This window comes from Schistocerca gregaria, unplaced genomic scaffold (assembly GCF_023897955.1).
Source record: "Schistocerca gregaria isolate iqSchGreg1 unplaced genomic scaffold, iqSchGreg1.2 ptg000996l, whole genome shotgun sequence".
Lineage (NCBI taxonomy): Eukaryota > Metazoa > Arthropoda > Insecta > Orthoptera > Acrididae > Schistocerca > Schistocerca gregaria.
The window spans coordinates 160,001-162,500 of record NW_026062346.1 but is presented as its reverse complement, the minus strand read 5'-3'; positions in this window follow the sequence as shown (position 1 = coordinate 162,500).

Genomic DNA, 2,500 nt, shown 5'->3' with positions numbered 1-2,500 from the left:
AACGCTGGGGCAGAGTCGATACTCGCCCACTGGTGGAAGGTAAGCATTCTGCTTTACATCAGTACATAACTAATATTTCAGTCGTCTGACGTCCCTGCTTAGTAAATGATGCAGGACCACATACATAGATGATACATACTGTAAACTGGGGAGGACAGTGTAACCGCACTCGACCCAGTCACCCTATCTCACAGTCCACTCTGTGTGTAACAAAGCGAAAGCACCAAAGCACTATCGTTCAACAACATCCATTTTATCCTCGCTGCCACAGGACACTATCCAAAGAACGACAAGAGGAACGTCACGTCCACTAATAAGACAGAATGTCTCACACCACCCGCAAACAACGCAGCTCAAATCAGCCAGCAACACCCACAGTGGTCCACCCAGTATCAACACAGGACGCAACGCCACGCCACAACACAAAAGGTACAAGTAATAAAATACCCTTTGGCCACACTCCTTATAAAGGCATCGAACCAACCCACCACCTGACACCAGCCAAACGTACATCCTGATTTGACACATCTCTGGCAACCTAACCCACGTTGGCCCTTAACCTAACCCACGTTGGCCCTTAACCTAACCCACGTTGGCCCTTAACCTAACCCACGTTGGCCCTTAACCTAACCCACGTTGGCCCTTAACCTAACCCACGTTGGCCCTTAACCTAACCCACGTTGGCCCTTAACCTAACCCACGTTGGCCCTTAACCTAACCCACGTTGGCCCTTAACCTAACCCACGTTGGCCCTTAACCTAACCCACGTTGGCCCTTAACCTAACCCACGTTGGCCCTTAACCTAACCCACGTTGGCCCTTAACCTAACCCACGTTGGCCCTTAACCTAACCCACGTTGGCCCTTAACCTAACCCACGTTGGCCCTTAACCTAACCCACGTTGGCCCTTAACCTAACCCACGTTGGCCCTTAACCTAACCCACGTTGGCCCTTAACCTAACCCACGTTGGCCCCTTAACCTAACCCACGTTGGCCCCTTAACCTAAGTTACGCTGCACCTTAACCTAAGTTACGCTGCACCTTAACCCAAGTTACGCTGCACCTTAACCCAAGTTACGCTGCACCTTAACCCAAGTTACGCTGCACCTTAACCCAAGTTACGCTGCACCTTAACCCAAGTTACGCTGCACCTTAACCCAAGTTACGCTGCACCTTAACCCAAGTTACGCTGCACCTTAACCCAAGTTACGCTGCACCTTAACCCAAGTTACGCTGCACCTTAACCCAAGTTACGCTGCACCTTAACCCAAGTTACGCTGCACCTTAACCCAAGTTACGCTGCACCTTAACCCAAGTTACGCTGCACCTTAACCCAAGTTACGCTGCACCTTAACCCAAGTTACGCTGCACCTTAACCCAAGTTACGCTGCACCTTAACCCAAGTTACGCTGCACCTTAACCCAAGTTACGCTGCACCTTAACCCAAGTTACGCTGCACCTTAACCCAAGTTACGCTGCACCTTAACCCAAGTTACGCTGCACCTTAACCCAAGTTACGCTGCACCTTAACCCAAGTTACGCTGCACCTTAACCCAAGTTACGCTGCACCTTAACCCAAGTTACGCTGCACCTTAACCCAAGTTACGCTGCACCTTAACCCAAGTTACGCTGCACCTTAACCCAAGTTACGCTGCACCTTAACCCAAGTTACGCTGCACCTTAACCCAAGTTACGCTGCACCTTAACCTAACTTACGCTGCACCTTAACCTAAGTTACGCTGCACCTTAACCTAAGTTACGCTGCACCTTAACCTAAGTTACGCTGCACCTTAACCTAAGTTACGCTGCACCTTAACCTAAGTTACGCTGCACCTTAACCTAACTTACGCTGCACCTTAACCTAACTTACGCTGCACCTTAACCTAACTTACACTGCACCTTAACTGTCACATGTAACGTCACAGGAATGTAGCTTTGCCTAACAGCAACCCTCTGAACATAGTTCACTGCTTGGATCCTCTGGTGTCATGTGTATTTCTTGATGCCATGGTGCGTACCCTCACATAAAGGTCTTTCGAGTGTTGCGTACTTTCTACACAGTCCCGCTAACCACTGGAAGGGTGTACCGCTACAGAACGAATATCGCCCTCCCCTCCTGCCCTTCCAAGCTGGTCGGTCAGGCGTTTGTTTGTGAAATGAGCCTTGCAGCTGTTCAGTTGCATTCGGTTGTCGATGCAGTCAGTGTACGTTGTGGTACGGCCTGTGTGGACTGTCCGCTGATGTACGCGTAACCCACACTGATCATCCGTCGTTACGTACTGAGTGACATAATGTGGCACATGCTTGACCGTACACCGGCTGCGCCCTACAATGGCGAATCATAAGGGCCATATGTTGTGCACGATGCTACTTGTCTCGTCTCCCCATTACAGCGAGATTGCACTGTTGTACGCCGTACAGACATGTGGTAGGTAGGTACGGACGAAAGTATTGCATGTTGGCCCCCCCCCCCCCCCTCCTCCCTCTGCCGGGAATCAGCG